This window comes from Amphiura filiformis, chromosome 19 (assembly GCF_039555335.1).
Source record: "Amphiura filiformis chromosome 19, Afil_fr2py, whole genome shotgun sequence".
Lineage (NCBI taxonomy): Eukaryota > Metazoa > Echinodermata > Ophiuroidea > Amphilepidida > Amphiuridae > Amphiura > Amphiura filiformis.
This window is the reverse complement of record NC_092646.1, coordinates 28,753,621-28,773,375: the sequence shown is the minus strand read 5'-3', so window position 1 is coordinate 28,773,375 and position 19,755 is coordinate 28,753,621. Positions and strand designations below refer to the sequence as shown.

General features: G+C 36.9%; 2 long non-coding RNA genes across 2 annotated transcripts in view; one reads left to right on the top strand and one right to left on the bottom strand.

Annotated features, from left to right (window-relative positions):
• The window catches only part of LOC140140323 (uncharacterized), a 70,828-nt gene extending 51,773 nt beyond the window's left edge, over positions 1 to 19,055 (top strand). The window contains exon 3 of the long non-coding RNA XR_011857253.1: positions 18,809 to 19,055. This is a non-coding gene — a long non-coding RNA (uncharacterized lncRNA). The remainder of the gene's footprint in view (positions 1 to 18,808) is intronic.
• LOC140141149 (uncharacterized) overlaps positions 1 to 19,755 on the bottom strand; it is a 483,782-nt gene that overhangs the window by 405,381 nt on the left and 58,646 nt on the right. The window lies entirely within an intron of this gene.

Sequence of the window (19,755 nt, the reverse complement as noted above, 5' to 3'; positions counted from 1 at the left end):
TCTTTTTCTTTCTTTCTATTTCTCTTTCTTTCTATCTTTCTTTTTCTCCTTCAATTTGATAATGGTGTGCAACTGTCATGAGCCCGGGGTCAAGAGATGAAGTCATTAAATGTAGGCCTACGATCGTTTTAATGTTTTTCAACACTGCCTCATGCGGATTTTTGACATTATTTATAATGTCTAAACAATGTCAAAGAATTGGAATCGGTCAACTTAATGTTTGAAATCACCGGAATAGACAGGGAAATCTTTCTTCAAGTGTTTAGCATTCAATTATGTTTACGAATTGATCGACAATAACGTGTTTAGTGATATTGGGCCGGTTTTGATTTTATTTTAAACTCCAGAATTCGTTATTTTTCCTGTTCACGCGCGCACATAATAGTCTTCCCTATCTAGGTATATCAAACACTCAGATTTGGAAGCTAGTGGCCCAGTTCATCGTTTGCACGATCAGGCTGGCATGATACCTGATTCTCTCTTCCAATACGATGGGATAAATGTGTCGAAAACTGCACTGCTAAACACTATATCTTGCACCACATTTTTAAACATAGGGTAATTTGATGAAAAGCTCTAAGCCTCTGATTCTTTCACCAAGTGTCCTTCTTTCTTAAGTTTATTTCTTTATTTCTTTCATTTATTTATTTATTTCTTTCTTATAAAGCTGTCAAGAGCCTGGGGTCAAGAGATGAAGTCATAATGTAGGCCTACGATCGTGTAATGTTTTTCAACCCTGCCTCATAGACTCCTCATGCTGATTGTTGTGCGCATACGATAGATGTTGAGCGGAAAAGTACCTTTTGAGCTCACTATGTAACTGGCATCACACTGATCACAGACGCCTCATCAACTATTATACAGGTCCTGCATTTACCTAACAAAGCACACTCCTGTTTTTTTACATCTAGGCCGGGCGGGCAGGCCCCTCCCCCACCCCCGTGAGAAGTCTTGTCCCTTTGCCACCCTGATATTTAAGATTTTTAGGCCTTTTTTTGTACTTCTTGCCCATTTTTGCCCGGGCATTTTCGTCAAAGTTTGCCCCCTTAAAAGTTGTTTCCCCCCTCCCCCTTTTCCCACCACCCTCTGAAAAGTGCTGGTTACGCCACTGCCCAACAAATGCCAAAAAAATAAAAAGGGTAGCCTATATTTCATATTTTGGCGAGTCATTGATGCATAATATTATACAGCATATCATGATATGCCGTGATTAGCCGCAGAGTCAGTATCAGCTGATAATGGTAATTTCTGCCGAGGTCATTTAGACCTTTCCAACTGGAAGAAAAAAGCTCCTTCGAAAAGGGTATCAGCAAAAGAGAATAGTGTGTGTTTTATGAGAAATTGCAAGAACCCCAAAATGGTTCTTTCTGGCCTTTGCAAAACCTTTTTCATGTCATGGTTCTTTCTGGAAATGCATATAGGCCCTACCACCAATTTCCAAGGCTTATCATATCAAAACTACAATACACACCCATCCGCCTTACACAACCCCCGCACACCCCACACCCATCCTACAAACATGTACACGCGGTATTATAGATGTTGAGCGCAGAATGCGGAAAAATGCGTTTTGAGCTCACCATATAAAGCATCACAAAAGCATCTCATCACATCAACTAACCAGCACACCCCTGTTGTACACTCACAACACACCCCAAACAAATACTAAACACGCACATAAGCAATCTAAGAGGGCGAGATGGCCGAGCGGTTAAGGCATTGCGCTGTCGGCCGGGAGATACGATCGACGAGAGTTCGAGCCTTGGGCTTGCCTTAGGTGAAAATTCTCCTGCCTCCCAAAAAGTTCCTATGTGGTCGGGAATCCTTCAATTAAGTTCAGTTTCATCACAGAATTTAATTGTAGAATTTCTTCTCGCCCCCATACACTGCTTAGCACGTGCAGATATAGGTAGTGTGTGTGCGATGTCCGTGGTTCGGAAGTCACGTAAAGCCGTTGGTCCCGTGTTCAGGAGGATTCATCCCTGTGCACGTTAAAGTGTCAGAGCTATTCGAAAGAGAAGGGGGATCATCCCCGGTTCTGATATCTGCAATCAATCCTAGGTTCCAGGATCAAGTGTTGACGAAATGTGACATATTATAAAGTCGCTCTGTCGACCGAAACCAAGAAGAAGGGGATCTAGGCCTACATCATTAATGGAATTTGAAAGATTTTTAAGCGCAGAATGTCGAAAATAAATTTCGGACTTTATAATAATGCCATATGATAAAGATTTAGAGCTCATTGTAAATGTCATATCACAAAACATGAACGTCTCACCATAACAACTTACACAACCTTTTTCTTCTTTCTTTTTCTTTCTGCGTTTCTACCTTCTTTCCCCTTTATACCCACTATTGAATATAATTATATTATATTTATTATAATATTAATCATGTACTTATTTATGAAAAAGGGTACTAACTATTCTGATGATTGACTGGAATTAATTAATTGGAAACATAATGTAGATTAAATTCAGACATCCGCTCTCCCCATGTTTCATTTAGAATTGGGTAAATGAATCATGAAAGTACTCCGTCCTTCGGAGGGGACGTTAAGCCGTCGGTCCCGTGTACAGAGAGCTATATCTGTACATGTATCTCGCAGTCAGTTTCGAAAAGAGTAGGGTGTTAACCCCTGACTGTTCCCAACCCGTCCCGGTGCTCAAATGGACCCCAATGGAAATAAGCTTCAATAGAGGGTTATCCAGGGTTGTCAAAACCCGAACAAATCAAATCAAATCAAATCAAATCAGACTGCTATTTTGAATATAAGCCTATTTTACATGCGGCATTGGGTTGTACTGCGCCTGTGCTCCTTTGTTAAAAGGGAAATCCCTGTTTGGAGACGGTCAAGATGGTCGAAGCGCTTATAAATAATTCTTTGTTGAATAATAGTATTTTCACGTCACGAATGCAACATGGCATTAGCCTGCACATAATAACTTAAGAATGTAAATTTACTAAATCATCAATTATCAGTTACACCCGTATAGGGGGCCTTTACAGACGACACGCATTTATATGCTGAATAAACGCACGTCTTCCAAATCTATATAGGTATAACAAACACCCATATTTGGAAGTTGTACGAAGTACCGTAGTCCTTTATTTTTAAAAGTTATAGATGTTGTTTCAATTGGTGAATTTGCGCAATTAATAATACCTTTTCTTTCTGTGTCATGTGTTATTATGAATTAAATGAATTTAAAAAAAACAATTAACAAAAACCAAAAAAAAAAAAAACATAAATAAATAAGTAACCACCAAGTCTTCAGATGAGCAAATACAAGTATACTATTATACTAATAGCATTCGACTGACAAATTATGCTCATTAACATTTGATCAAGTTTCAACGAAACTGAGTTAGTCTTGTCTTCCTTTTAGAAAATTAATTTCGAGGACTCAGTTAATTATTTGCAGTCGTGTGAAAACCCAAGTCTTTAGCATGTTTAGGAGACATGAACTGAAACACATGCCAAGTGTAAACTCTGTCAAATGGTTAAAACTTTAAACCCGGGCTCCAGTGGTAGTGGGGTCACTCCAATAATGAAGTGACATGCATTTACGGTAGCAACTTTAAAATTACCGGTATATACAACATGGGCTCTTTCTTCGGGGAGTGCATGAAAAATGGAGTCTTTCGGTGGCAGATGCTATAAAAATAAGACCTTTCGACGGAAGGCCAAACTAGTTCTTTCTGGATATTCTAAAACTTGAGGCTTTTGGTTTCTAATGTTATAACAGTGTGACTTTTTCCACAAGATCTTGGGAGCAAGAATTGGCCGTTAGTGAGTGAAAACAAGACAAAATGAGGTCTTTGGATGTGTAACGTTAATGTAGTATTCTATATGTAGATACCATTGGTTATTTATAGCACACTAGTAGTCCTCCTACTATATATACTAATTACTAGTGGGACACTAGTCAATGATTAGTACCAAAGAATGCAATATCCTAACCATTATTCGGCTATTGTTCCTATTGTATAACGTGTCATTGCGCTAATCACCTTTTCAAGTGGACAATACAAAAATATTGCTACGAATCTATCATTTCCTACGCAATCCTGGCCTTCTATTTTAAGCTAGTATTATCTTTTATCATGATGATTATAACCAGAGAAGATGTCTCATCTTCTCTGTTATAACCTACTACCAATATGCAATGAACAGATAAATAGTTTCCACAAAAAAGTACTAACACTAAGTAGGCCTAAATGATATTAAATAGGCTAACTGATAATAAATAAATAATAATAATAAATAAATAAACAACCTATAAATAAATAAGCAATACATAATAAATATATGAATAACAGGAAGAATGATAGTTGGTAGCGTAATAAATTAATATAAATACAGGTGTCACGCTGTCAAATACAGAAATTCGCTCCATACGTTCATGCTCATTTCAAGGAAATTCCTAGTTGCGCAGGCTGCTCAAACTCGGAAATTCGGCTGTTTGAGCATGCGCATATCAAAGAAATTCCCAGTCTGCGCACTAGACTAATTCCAATCAGCCGTCTACACTTCGCATGTACTGTCATGCTTCGTAGATGGTTGACGACTGAGGGCAGCAGTCTAGTTTGCGCACGCTGCTCAAAATCGGAAATTCGGCTGCTTGAGCAGCTGCGCAAACTAGGGAATTCGTTCAAATGCGCATCTTAATTAATTAGGTGCGCAAAGTCGGGAAATCACTGAGATGCGCATGCTCAAAGTCGGGAAATCACTACTATGCGCATGCGCAAAATGGTGCGTCCTTTCTTGTTATCTAGGGTCTCACAAAGCTCAAAATAATGACTTCGATAATGTAGCCTAGTGTACCAAGTGTGGGACTCGAATTAGGCTTGAAGCGACAATGCATTAGTGTACTATAGCATTGTATATCGTACATGCACATTGAGAGAGAAATGCTACATTGAACATTAACTAGATAGCGGGGTGAACTGATAGAAAAGAAAAGAAAAACAAAATAAATTATATCCTTCATTAATATATTCTCGTTCATTAATTGGTTAAACGAGTATCATGTGACCAAAAATAGTTTTGCTATTTTGCAAAGCAGACGCGGGATATCGCTACCGGTTCTGGGGTATTAATGTATAGCAAGTCGTGTTGTCTTGCGAAGTGCACAAGCAGCAGCACAGAAGTGCAGCTAAAATACGGCAGTTTAATGACATAATCTGAGTTACATCAGGAACAATATCTTAATATTGACGGCGAAATAACAGAGAACATGGTTACTCGTTTCACGGCGGTATTGTAGAGGTTACAACATTACAACGGTAAGCTTTATAGCCACTCAATTGTGTGCGTGCTTTGTGCATGTAGGCCTACGTGTGTTCAATCAAAACAAAGCACGGCAAGCCTAGCCTAGCCTAGCCTTGATTATGCTAGGGCTTTAGCCTACATTTATGCCTAGGCCTATGTCTATGATAAAGGCCTTTCTATTATTTAACCAATTAATGAACAAAGAATATATTAATGAAGGATATAAAACAAATATTTACTGCTCTAAATTCAGGATCTGGTGGAATCTATTGGTCCCTCGGTGAACTGGAGACCGTGAGCCTACTATTTCCCTCGACCTGGCGGTCTCGGGAAATAGTAGGCTCACGGTCTCCAGTTCACCTCGGGGAACAATAGATTCCACCAGATCCCTCATGAGCAGTAAATATCTGTATAATACTTCATGCATGAAATTGTATTGTTGAATGAATCTGACAGTTGACCAAGATTTGATGACTTCAAACCTATCATGAATTATGTTTCAGCATAAAATAAAACAAAGAAAGAAAGAAAGAAAGCCCCAACCCTATTGACCTGTTTTTTTGCATAAATGTTATGTATTTTTTACATAATTTGTGTAAAATATTACATAACAATTATGCAGTAAAATACCTAATAGCTGAGGTAAAAAATCTACATAAAATTTATGTAAATATTTTACATAATTTGTAAGTATTTTTTTTACTTATCTGCTATGTTTTTTTTACATAATTCATGGTTATGTAAAAAATACCTATTTGTTTTGGAGTTCTATACGTACATCGAAGCTGTGTAAAATTTTACATAATTTATGTATTTTTTTCTGTGAGTGTAGGTATGGGGTATTATTAAAATTAAAAAATAGTTATATTAAATGAAATCCTGGCACAAATAAATCGTCTTCATTCAATTGTGCTCTCTATATAAAGCAAGTAGAAATAGCTTGTACACTTTCAACATGGGAACACGTTTTGACGTATCTATAATAAGTAAAAAGATGTAGCTCAGCGGCCAGCCAACAAAAAAGTAATTGTCTATAGTAGGCCCTATACGAGAAACAAGATTTTCTCTCTGAATTGGCCGTATTTTTACGTGTAAGAAGATCAATCGCATTATCGTGTTCACTCAAAAATTTAGAAAATAAATGGGCACTTCAGGGTTGGGTATCTATAGATTCTATAGAATTTAAGTATGATATATTTTCGATGGAATATATATGTTCACTTGAAAAGTTAGTAGTTTTCAGAATTGCAATTTCTGAATATTATATAAAAAGCACTAATAAGACTATAAATGTAAGAGTATGGGATCATTTTGAATGTTAATAAATGCGAAACGCCGGCGGTAGACACCTGCAATATCAGGGATTGCCGCGATTCTTGCAGTAGCTTCTAGAATACAATAGTGGATACAATAGCGGATACAATAGCGGAACAATAGAGCTCTCTTACGTGCAAATAAACCTCGTCGCGATTTGCTAAATTTCACTTCTTCTTTTTCATGAACTAACCGTTATTTTTTAAACTTGTGGCAAAACTTCGACCGAAGTTTTAACGAAGTTTTAATTAGTGTTTCAAGTTAAGCACTAGAAGTTTAGTACATAAACAGTGTGATTAATTATCTTTTAATTATCTTTTGTAATGAAATTTGTATGCAACTTTGCCGAATTTTATGCAATTTGTCGACAACTTACGCACCTTTGGATAAAAAGTCTTATCACATTTTAAGAATTTTACGCTACAAGACATTGTAGGGACATTATGTGTACTTTCTGCAACATTTAATACAGAGTTGGTATGCGTTTTTCATTTTCATGATTAACATTTTTGGGGCGCCCTCTACGGAGGGTGCACCATATAGGCATGACTTTGTGAAAAGCTTCTAATTTAACTCTTGCCAGATTTACTCCGCAATTGTTTTGCTAAAATTATGCCCAGCTCAGAAATAAAACCACAATATGCTTGGATTTTATTTTATTATTGTTTTCTGATATGCAAATGGTGTGCGTATATTCTTTGTTTAAAATAAAAATTAATGGACTTATAAAACACCAAATAAACCGTGACCCTTGTATGGTCAGGTATGGTTTAAACCAGTTTACCGCCTCTTAGAACCCGATAGACGGTGACATTTGACCATTCTAATGTTTTGAACATGTTTGCACATGAACTAGTTATTTACAGTGTGAAGAATCTACAACATTCTCATCTATCAGGGCACAGTTCTTTAACCCCAATACATTTGTGTATTCAAAAACTCATACTTTGCAACTTAAGGTCAAATTTTGCACTATGATTGTTTAATTGAGGTTATTGATAATATGCCACTGGAATGAGGCCATTGTGGTCCATAGTGACCTTTGCACAGCTAATCCTTAAACCAAACAAAACAACCACTGACCAATCATGAAATCACTAATTGGTTTATGTGCTTGACTGCTAACTGATTGTGACCAAAGATATTAGAACACAGCTCAGTATCTTTGTGGTGACTATCTCTGATAAAAACATTAATTAGCGAAGTTCAATTCTGGCCCGAATTCTGGTCAGCAGAGAAAGGAATAAATTCGGAAGATATGACTGTGTTGAAGGTCAGAAGTGTATTTGCAACCAGAGTTGCCAACCCCGCGATATGGTAGCCCAATTAGGCGACTTTTGACTCGTGGTTCACCGTTGTTCACTCGGGTCGGTGTCGGGCAGTTTAAAGCAATAATGTACGAGTTAGGCCTACGTGATTTTGTTAGTGTTTACCCAAAATGCTGAATGAAATAATATTTATTGTAATATGCCTAACTGCTGGGAAGGGTTCCTAGCAAGGTAAAGTGAAAGAAACCCCAATGGCTACTTTGTCCGTTTAAAATAGAGTTCTATGGCCGACTTAAAGTCATAATTATGACGTAATTTTGTTATTTATTAATTAATTTTTAGCAGAATTTATAACATAAAAATGGGCTGTGCCCGTTTCATGAAGAATAACGATCGATCTTACCCTTGATTTAACAGGCCTGTCAATTTCTTGGAATTGTTTTATATGAATTATGAAAGGAGGGTATGATTTTTTTTGTATTAGTTTAAGTATTTCCTAGCCTCTCTTAGCCACAGGGTTGGCTACAAAAGACACAGAGTATACCTTAGGATAAACTGGCATGAGTGCGCCGACCCCAGGTTTTCAACATTTCAGGATTGTTTCTGGACGGAGGTCGGGTGAAAAACGAAATTACGTTTACATGACTTTGTCGAAATTCGTCGTGTGACAAGAATGAGTGTATAAATGACTAGGGGAAGCTTACTTATTTGTGTCTTCTATACTATCCATCATATACCCTAGGCCCTGCATAACGAAATTCAACAATATTCAATATCCAAAGCAATATCCTCACTACAATAGCCCCCCTAAAACAGAACTCCCACCCCACAGGTAGGTAAATTGACACGAAAGCTTCATTCCATGAAGCATTTCTCTCGTATTTGATCATCTTCTACTCTTCCCTAAAAAAATCATTATAATACCAAATCTAATCACCATGGAATTCACCATATCCCGTCCAGCTCACATTGGGCGCCCCATTTCTTTTAAAGGAATTTTTATTTTAAATATAATCCGTTTAACTTGATAGCTGTGTACTTTCAGCGAGGTTCATTATCTTAAATGAAAACCTACCGTTCTATGTAAATCCAATCATTATACATTGCAATTTCATTAAATTGTAGGCACCTGTGAGCATTTTATGCAATTTTGCAGAGTTGGTATTCGTTTTTGCATTCTGATGAATATTGTTTAAACATAAAAACAATAAACTTAATGACATTAGTGAACCTGGTGTGTACTATCATAAGGCTGTAGGTAATTAAAAATAATGACAAGTCAATTAAATGAATTTACATTTACCCTTCTAAATAACACAAAGCAATTTCTTTACTGAAGCAGGAGTGTGTCCGTGTACTTACAACAAGTGGATTGACATTTTAAATGAAAAAAAAACAAAACAAAAACAAGTTGTCCTTACGATGATATTACGCCAACATTTGGAAAAGTTGTTAAGGAAATGTGTTATTAAAATTTTTAAGTTATGGTTTTCAAAAATAAGTTGGGGCGTTCAACAAGGCTAAATTGTTGGACCTCTATTTATGGTTCCGCTCTTATCTGGATGGACGGACTCAATCTGTCGTCATTGGGGAATCTGAGTCGCGCCCTAGAGATCTTACTTATGGTGTGCCCCAGGGTTCGGTAGCAGGAGCCCCACTGTTCACATTTTACAGTGCTCCTCTTAGTGACATTATTAGCAAACATAACATCAATCATACCATGTACGCAGATGATACCGCCCTTTCTCTAACTAACTGGCATCTTGTATATGATACTGATGACCCTGAGGTAGCTTACAATAGGTTTTATGATAAATTACTTACTTTACTGGATATTCATTGTCCTATGAAAAACACTAAATCTAACAACCGTAATAACCCAAAAAAGCCCTGGGTCACAAAAGGCCTGATACAATCTATTAAAACTAAAGATAAATTATACAAAAAATTTATATCTAAACCCACTGATGATAATAAAACTAAATATACTAAATATAGGAACCACCTTAATAGTCTCCTCCGAATTGCCAAAAGATCATTTTTCACCAAAGAAATTGAGCTCCATAATAATAACATGAAAAAGATGTGGTCTACTTTGAACAGTCTACTTGGGAGAAACAAACATTCTAAACTCCCTGATTTTTTCACTGATAGCTCTGGTGCCAAAATCACTAATCCACATGAAATTGCCACCAAATTCAACGAGTTCTTCACCAACATTGGAACTAACCTTGCTGATAAAATTCCATCTCCTGACAGGGATTTTCAGGCTCGATCCACGCCTTCCATAATGAACAGCATTTTTCTATCTCCAACAACACCAGATGAACTAACTAAATTATGTGCAAAATTAAACGCTAGTCATAGTTCGGGTGTGGACGGCGTCAGCACTATTCTATTAAAATCAATTATTAATAATATCAGCAAGGTCCTCTGTCATATCTTTAACTCTTCAATCAAAAACGGCATTGTTCCTGACAAACTAAAAATTGCCAAAGTAACTCCAATTTTCAAGTCAGGGGACTCCCATGACTTTTCAAATTACAGACCCATCTCAATTCTTCCAGCTATTTCTAAACTACTTGAAAAGGTTACATATAACCGAATTTATGACTTCATTTCATTTCACAATATCCTTAGTCCCAAACAATTTGGTTTCAGACAAAAACGTTCCACCTACATGGCTATCAACGAACTCTACACCAAAATTACCAATTATCTTGATAATAGGCTCCATACAGTTGGTATTTTCCTAGACCTTAGCAAAGCCTTCGATACACTTAACCATGAAATTCTCTTAAATAAACTTGACACTTATGGTATTAGAGGCACTGCTAATAATTGGATACGCAGCTATCTTAATAACAGAAAACAATATGTAGTTTTCAATCAGAGTTCCTCTGATATGACATCTGTCACATGTGGTGTACCACAGGGATCGATATTGGGCCCACTTTTGTTTTTAATTTATATTAATGACCTTCCTCTTTGTTCCAACAATGCGGACTTCGTCATATTTGCCGATGACACCAATATTCTTTTTTCACATAAAGATCAAAACTCCCTTGAAACTCTAGTTAACAATGAACTAGTAACCATTTCGAACTGGTTTAAACTAAATAAACTTTCCTTAAATATCAAAAAACTAATTTCATGATTTTCAAAAATAAATACAGTAATATTCATAACAAAGATATTAAAATTCTCATAGATAATCATATTTTAGACAAAGTTCACACAACTAAATTTCTAGGCATATTAATTGATGACGATGTTTCATGGAAATCTCACACTTCCAATGTATCCAAAATGGTCTCTAAATATAATGGTATTATCCGTAAGGTTCGCCCCTATCTACCTCAGGAATCATTACATACACTTTATAACACCTTTGCTCTCCCCTACTTATCCTACTGCAACATTATCTGGGCTGACAAAAATAATTCCCATATAAATTCATTATTCCTTATAAAAAAAGAATTATTCGGACATGCACCAACTCTCTTTGGCTTGCCCATACAGACCCGCTTTTTAAACAACTCAATACTCTTAAGGTGCAAGATATTTATTTCCATCAACTCGGAACATTTATGTTCCAATACCACCACAATCTCCTCCCAAAAGATTTGTCCATTAAGGAAGAACTAACAAAAGTATTCACCATCACCATACTAGGCAAGCCAATGATTTCCACGTTAAAATGTCCAATACCAAATTGGCTGATAATATAATTAGTATTCAAGGAGCCCTTTATTGGAACTCACTTCCCCAGTCTATCAAATCTTGTAGTTCAGTGCCATCTTTCAAATCCAACTCTAAAAAATCCTCATCAGCACATATGTACAACACTGATTAGCCTACACCTGCAGTTGTTGTTTTTGTTTGGTTTTTTCCTTCTCATTTTTCAGGATCTACTTGCATAAAATTAATTCAGTATATATGTTCCACAACAAATCGGACCCGTTTGTCTGTCTGTTTGTATTGTTCCAGTCTTTATTTATTATTATTATTACTTTGTTATATTAAAAATAAGCTATTTGATAAATTTTGTTAGCTCGCTTTGCCTTGTATGCAGATTATCACTTTTGCATTTCATTGTTCTTGCTCTGCAGAACTATACACCATTTACCATGTTAATTTATCGTTCCATTAAATATGTAGATTTAATTTACAAAATATTGCATTAAATATATAGTTACCTGCTATGTTAGTTATAACTTAGCTCATTATATAGACTCGTTGCAAGTGCACGTGCAATCATGTGCTTATGCTTTCACCCGGGCTAATTTTTACATTTTTGTTATTATTGTACCGTAATACTTATGCCATGCCTGAACTGTTTTATATTATAATGGGATTTTACAACCTTTTACACCTACTGTGTAGGTTTGGTTGTTATTTTCACCATCACTACTCATTGATTTATAATTGAAAGCACAGCTCTTGTGATAATTAGTTTATACCTAACCCACAAGGCATATATCTTGCTATTGTATTTATTATTATTCTAAAAATTTAAAGTCTAAAGTTTATCATAATTATTTAATACTAACTTCTGTAAAGGGTGCCACAACAACACGCTCTGCGTTCAGTGGCATCCTCATCATTTCACCATATTATACGATGTTTGTAAATGCTTTTTTATATTGTATTTATTTAATGGATGAATTTGATGAAATAAAACTGAACTGAACTGAACTGAACTGAAATACACATTTTTATCTTCTGTTCAAACCAGCAAATCGAGATACCGCCATTCGTCAAATTGAGCATTGTGTGGAAGATATCAAGGCATGGGCCGTCGCAAATAAACTGCAGTTCAATGATGCAAAAACAGAAGTGTTGCACTTAACATCTCGCTTCAAGAAAACCACTGCCATCGACTCGCTTACCATCTGTGACTCAATTGTTAACACATGTTCTGAGGCGCGAAACCTCGGGGTTGTGTTTGATGAACACCTCGCAATGGATGCTCACGTCAGGAGTGTTCTTCGCAAAGGTTGGGCTTGCATCTACAAAATTGGAAAGATCCGACGGTTCCTTGATATATCCTCGACGGAAAAACTTGTGCACGCGTATATAACATCGCGCCTAGACTCATGTAACAGTTTACTCTTTGGGCTACCAGTGTCACAAACTTCAAAACGCTGCAGCAAGACTCGTGACCTGCTCTAAACGCCGTCACCATATCACGCCAGTACTCTTTGAACTTCATTGGCTACCAGTGTATCAGAGGATCCAGTACAAGTTATTGCTTTTGACCTTCAAGTGCATGCATGATCTTGCTCCTACGTACCTGACACATGATCCCGGACGCTCTCTTCGATCTGCAACACAGAATCTGCTTAGATTGCCATCTACTATTCCTCGGACTTTAACGTATGGTTCCCGAGCTTTCGCGATGTCAGCACCGGTATTATGGAACAATCTTCCTATTCATATGAGATCCCATGCTTCTGTAGAACAATTCAAATCAGGTCTCAAAACTTACCTGTTCAAACAATACTTTCAGTAAAATTGTGTTTATCATATGTTCACATGCTGCTAATATGACATTTGTTTGTTCATCCACTTCGTGTTTGATGATTATTATGTTTGTACTTAATCTTTGCGTGTATTTTTATTATATGTATCATATATTATTTGCATTGGGTATGTTGAGGGGCATGTGAGGCCCACGGATTGGCACTTGTGCTACATCGGTGGGTCTCTCATGCTTCTTACACAGGCGTCGCCATTCTTTCGATGGATATGGTTGTGCTTTTTGCTTATTTATTTGACATGTTGTTATTTATTTATGAGTATAGTGTTTTCTTTGCGTGTATATTTTTATTATATATTTAATTGCATTGGTTATGTTTGAGGAGCATGTGAGGCCCACGGATTGTCACTTGTGCTACATCGGTGGGTCTCTCATGCTTCTTACACAGGCGTCTCCATCCTTTCGATGGAGATGGTTGTGTTTGTTTACTTAATTATTTGTCATGTTGTTATTTATTTATGAGAATAGTGTTTTCTTTGCGTGTATTTTTATTATATATTTAATTGCATTGGTTTTCTTTGGGGGCATGTGAGGCCCATAGATTGGCACTTGTGCTACATCGGTGGGTCTCTCATGCTTCTTACACAGGCGTTTCCATTCTTTCGATGGTGATGGTTGTGTGTTTTTGCTTATTTATCTGACATGTTGTTATTTATTTATGAGTATAGTGTTTTCTTTGCGTTTATATTTTTATTATATATTTAATTGCATTGGTTATGTTTGAGGAGCATGTGAGGCCCACGGATTGGCACTTGTGCTACATCGGTAGGTCTCTCATGCTTCTTACACAGGCGTCTCCATCCTTTTGATGGAGATGGTTGTGTTTGTTTGCTTAATTATTTGTCATGTTGTTATTTATTTATGAGAATAGTGTTTTCTTTGCGTGTATTTTTATTATATATTGCATTGGGTTTGTTTGAGGGGCATGTGAGGCCCACAGATTGACACTTGTGCTACATCGGTGGGTCTCTCATGCTTCTTACACAGGCGTCTCCATCCTTTGGATGGAGATGGTTGTGTTTGTTTGCTTAATTATTTGTCATGTTGTTATTTATTTATGAGAATAGTGTTTTCTTTGCGTGTATTTTTATTATATATTTAAAATTGGATTGGTTTTGTTTGAGGGGCATGTGAGGCCCACAGATTGGCACTTGTGCTACATCGGTGGGTCTCTCATGCTTCTTACACAGTCTCCATCCTTTGGATGGAGATGGTTGTGTTTTTACTGTTTTTGCCCATATTGTTTTGTACTGTACAGCTGGCCTGCCTTTTTATGCATAGTTTTTATTTTATCTATTTAATTTTTTAAGTTAAATTCATATTTTGTATATTGATAAGTTTGTAGTTTCTATAAATGCTGTTTTATGTATTCGGCGCCTAGAGGCCGCTTGGTGTGCAATAGTGCGCTCTTAATAAATGTCTTATTATTATTATTATTATTATTATTATTATTATTATTATTATTATTATTATTATTATTATTTATATTATATATAAACGATAATAAATACATCAACGATGTTTCCATTTATTATCTGCTGATTCAGGGGCTATTTTAATCCAAAAAAATCACTCACTTGGCAAGCATTGGTGGCGGAAGCATTAAAATTTAGAGGTGCAAGCATATTTTTTGCCGGTTTGATTTTAGCCCCCATTGAATGTGAAATTCGGTATTGTGGACCAATGCGCGCGAAACGCGCAAAATTGTGCAGTTTGACCCTATTTTTGGCCCCAAACACAGTATTTTTTGAAATAAAAGAGAAGATTCACAGGGCAAATATTGCTTTAATTTTTCTTTTATTATGATGTTTAGGGGGAAGTCCCTCCCCCCGCTTCCGCTGCCTATGCTCGAGATTTTTAAAAATTACGCGTTAAAGTCTCTCATTTTGGTGACACATTTGTGACATCACGTACTTATTTTAGGCAGGTCAGCCACATTTGTGACCTCGCGTAGACATCTTCAAATTGACCCGCTAATACGCCACTAACATTAGTTTACCAATACAAATGCGCGCGAAGCGCGCGAAAATTTGCTATTTTAATGTTAAAATGAGCCAGCCAAATGTGGATAATTATTGTGGCCTAAAACCTGACCAAAGAAAGATGCACATGACAGCTTTTGATTAATTTTGTCCTGGCATTTGGAGCCCCGGGGATGTCTACAATCCATTAACACAATGTGGTGAAGACGCGATTAGCGCTCGAAACTTCCCACATTATAATAGGCCCTACTAAATTTTAATATGGCAATAATGAGGGTAAATATTATTTTGCGCAAATTGACAAAATCTTTCATATTTTCAATAATTATATATGGTCTTATAGGGGATTCCTCGAGCATAGGTTGAGGAAAGGCGTATTTGCCAATGTTAAGCCTGATTTTCACACCAAGTTTTCCATAATTATGGTGAATGTTTGTCATAAATCATTGTAAATGGGCCCAAAAGAAGAGGTCCAGATCCACTGTACTGTATTTTTTTAAATCGATTTTGTCCCCGTTGAGCCGGAGGTGTTATCAGTTTGCCTCATTCCAGGCTGCGTCCTTGCTTTTTGACTTTCGTCGGGCCAAGGGGAGCACAATAATATTTCCAAGTCGACCCAATGACCTGCTTCATGGACTAAAAATTACTTTACCGGGACAAATGCGCGCAAACCACGCGCACTATACTAAATAATCGCCCCATTGAAATACACGTAAAAAGGCAAATTTTTGCTCGTTTGGAGGCCTTTGGGGCAATATCTCCAATATTTGATAATAACCAGTCGATTACAAATCGATGAAAGTTTTATATTATGTTGCAAAGTGCATGGGTAGTCTTTCATCTTGTTTTCCCGGTACGAGCCCGTAAACAAAACCCTCACTGTTTTTGGCTTGCAAGGCTGGAAACCTGTTTCTGCCCACTTTTTAATTCGCGGACCGATTTTCTCGATAATTGTACAAATGCGACTTTGGCAATGGCGATTCAAATTCATGCATATAGCTTTACACTTTTATTTAAGCAATAATACGCCACTCTCTCTGGTTATTAGTCCAAAGAGCAGCCCCAAATGCCTCAAAACAGTTTATATATTTTTACAAGGGTTACACGAATGGCGCGTTGAGTTAGCGGTGTGCTCTTTAAAATGGGTATAAACATTTGGACAATTGTCATGACCTCAAATGGCCTCAAACTGGAACATAATAAGATGCTGAAGCATTAACATGGAAAGGGAGGACGAGCATTATTTGTGCCGATTCTACTGGGACATTTTTGCGCGAAGCGCGCGAAAATGCTTAATTTCATACTATTTTAGCTCAAAATGAAGGTGACGACTGGTATTTGATGGACTAGCAGTGTGCGCAAAGCGTGCAAAATTGAGCAAGTTTACTTTATTTTGGCACAAAACGCAGTTTTGAATCTTAATGGCCCATATATATTTTAAGCACGAATTTTGAATTCTCACAGCACGGATTTTTAATCTCACTGCACGAACGTGCCAGGAGGCACGTTAAAATAGCCCCTGTGCTGATTACACAACAATATTATACTCAATTTTGAGAAAGGGTTTTTTGACACGAGTTTCCAAACATAAAGAAGAGCAGTGATGTTATTATCTATTCTGCAAAGGATGTTGTGGGTGGCATGGGTGTATTCTTATGCAAAATTGTCAACACCCACCGCACCATAAATTAGCATCAATTACCAACTGTAACCATCATACTGTGGGAAAGGGGAGGGGGGGGGGGGGGAGATGCGTCCCCGGCTCGAAATACAGAGACAAAATTTACAAACATTTGCAATTATTTGCATTTACCCCCATTTTAGCACTAAAAGTGCGATTTTTTCTCGCGAATGATATTGTTACTAGCACCACCCCATACACGTAGGACTTAAACAGACAGATCCACAGAGAATAGCGTAATTAGGCTATAATATAAATTTAAATGACATATACGTTAACAAATAGATGACGTAAACGTTAAGGCTGTTCCAGTTAAATCACATACCCATTGGCGGTTCTATTTAATTTACATATTTCTTCTGAAATGGCCACAAAATAGGCCGTCCAATTTAATTTACATACTCCCTCTGAAATGGCTGTTCCATTTAATTTAGGCTACATACTCCCTCTGGAATAGCTTTCCCCTAATCAAATTGCATATTGTGAATATCAGTCTATCAAATTGTGTAGATTCACTAGTGAATAAGAGAGACTGACAACAGCAACCTATGGAGAGTAAGAGAGGCGACTCCCCTAAGAGGGGCCCCGGGGTCGGATGACTTAACGAACATAAACTTCTTGCCAGGACAGAACTATATCCACCCACTGAGTTTGAGTCCCGTACAACCTACTAACGGCATCAGACAAACAGGCAAATCTACAGACAAATCTACAAACCTACAGAGAATAGCGTATTATTATTAAAGACTAGATTTCGCGGTTCTCGGGTTGGGTGGTACTCATAATAAATTATGCCTATCTCTAATTACCAAACACCCGTTACCCATATACCTGCCCTGACCTTTTAAACTACTATGATATAGTCCTGCGTCTCTTAGTGATCAATATTCTGGTTCTGGTCCGATGAGATGCACCTGTAAATTAGTCACATGCACACTGTAAAGCTTTCCGATACCCGCACTGCGCCCGTCGGTACTCCTCGCTCTCCGCCGTTTCTCCGCGTACCCGCTCTGCGAGCACGCGATAGCTCCTCTTTACCTATAAATAAAGCTAAATAAACGAATTGGGTGAAAATCTGTGAAGTAGAGTGAATCAAGTGTTTTTGCTCACATAATTACTTTTCACGAACTAATGCGCGAGAAAAATGTGCAATATAAAAGGTAAAAATAATAGTCAAATATTAATTGTGACGTGTCATGTCAAAAGGAGACACTTTTGGGCAGGTTATGAATTTTGTGTTTTTTTAAATATAGAGATATTTTGCTCCACAACGCCGTTTTCCCCAATGAAATTGGATATTCCTAAGCGAAGATATTGAGTTCGAAAGTTATGGTATTATAAAATTGGAAATTGAGATATCGGCCTTTAAAAATATTATTGACAATGTTGAGAGTAAGAATTAACTTGAAATATGTCTCAAAAACTACAAGATGCCAGTTATATTCCGGTCTGAAATTATCAGACAATATTCTTAGCATTAATAGCATCACAAATTCGCAACAAACCCAAATTGTGAAAAAATCACCGACCGGCACATTTTTGGCTATTTCTCCATTAATGAGCCTGCCCAAAAGTGTCTCCTTTTGACATGATACGTCACAATTTTCCTTCACTAACTGTGACAATTTATTTCACTTATGACATCAATATTTTCTTCTTTTTTTTGTGTCCGAGGTGGAGCAGTGTTTTTTGGATATGTAATGGTGCGACCCTATAAACTGGTTTTGTTTTGTTTTGTATTAACAGATCATGGCCGCACCGGACAAGACCTGTTTTGTTATTCTCATTTTGCTGTTTTCACCGTTGCTACCCATGGCACGGCCTGTAGAAGAACAGGGACTGGAAGATACGACTAAACTCCACCGCCGGGACTGGTTGGGGCCTTTTATGAACGACGTATACACTGGTTTATGTGATTTCATACTTTGCAGTTTTTATAAATAAAAACAGGACCGTGACCACTGAAAAGTTAATTAAGAAGAAAATGGTCATACAGTCCCGACTAATTAGGTGAAAAATAAGCATCATAAGACATTTCTTTTACAAGTTCAACAAAACATTGTGAATGAAACAGAACTGTTATCTTCCATCTTTATTCAGATTTGTATTGAACGTAAGAACGTGGTCAATGTAAAGTAAAGCTTGTGAGTGGTAGGGGCGTTTTATGAACGACGTAAAATCATGATAATTTTTATCATTTAGGCCTATACTTAGCAAGGTCTTTTAAAAAGAAGATATTTGGTACAAAAATCATGGAAATCGGTAGTAGGGTTGTTGAGAAATTGTCGTTCAAAGTTCACACGGCGATGTCGCTGTAGCCCTGCAACAACGATAACCTTACTCATAGGCATCGCATTAATGGGTGAATATTTATAAAGTTTGTTTGTTTGTTAATTAATTCATTAATTATCAAACGGCGATGTCGCTGTAGCCCTGCAACAACGATAACCTTCCTCATGGGCATAACATTAATGACTGAATATTGATAAAAGTTAATCGTTTAAGAACGTTAATTAATTGATTAATTATAATTATCAAACGGCGAAGTCGCTGTAGCCCTGCAACAACGGTAACCTTCCTCATGGGCATCATAATTTACATATTATACGGTAATTAATGACTGAGTATTGTTAAAAGTTAATGTTATCTCTTCTTTAAATAAGATAATTAATGAATGGAAACCGATCATTATG